The sequence below is a fragment of the Nanorana parkeri genome, unplaced genomic scaffold (assembly GCF_000935625.1).
Source record: "Nanorana parkeri isolate BGI_ZX_2015 unplaced genomic scaffold, ASM93562v1 scaffold1724, whole genome shotgun sequence".
NCBI lineage: Eukaryota > Metazoa > Chordata > Amphibia > Anura > Dicroglossidae > Nanorana > Nanorana parkeri.
Window position 1 is genome coordinate 156,919 of NW_017307992.1, and position 539 is coordinate 157,457.

Genomic DNA, 539 nt, shown 5'->3' on the forward strand with positions numbered 1-539 from the left:
GATGTCTCACTGCTAATGAGCATGCAGGGGGAATGGACTTTGCAGCAATATTCGCCAAAGTGAAAACTCAGTTTCACTCATATGGGGGGACATTTGTTAGAATAATAATAATAATAATCTACTTTTTTTATTCAGATGAATTTTTTGGGGTGTTTTTAGGGAAATGTAATGTATCCATCACATCCCACAATACAGTAATGCATGCAACATGCACTGCCCTGCCATTCCTTTAAAAACTAGGCAACCTGGGCACTACAAATCCCATCATGCCCCTGGGAGTCAAACCCGTGGCAGTCAATCTTGCAAAGCCTCATGGGACTTATAGTCTCACCACAGCTGGAACGCAGCTACGTCATAGTGTGCCGCACGGCAAGGGTCACCTCCGATTTTGGCATGTTGGGGTGTGCTGGCAGCTCACTTGTTTTGAGCAACGCACGTTAACGCATGACATAACACGTTCCCTAATGCACGCAAATAAGTAAATGGGTCTGTGCGTTTTTTGTGGGGGGGGGGGCCGTGTTTTTTTATTTTATGTTGTT

General features: G+C 44.7%; 1 protein-coding gene across 1 annotated transcript in view; it reads left to right on the forward strand.

Annotated features, from left to right (window-relative positions):
* The window catches only part of LOC108799421 (natriuretic peptides A-like), a 6,249-nt gene that overhangs the window by 3,146 nt on the left and 2,564 nt on the right, over positions 1–539 (forward strand). The window lies entirely within an intron of this gene.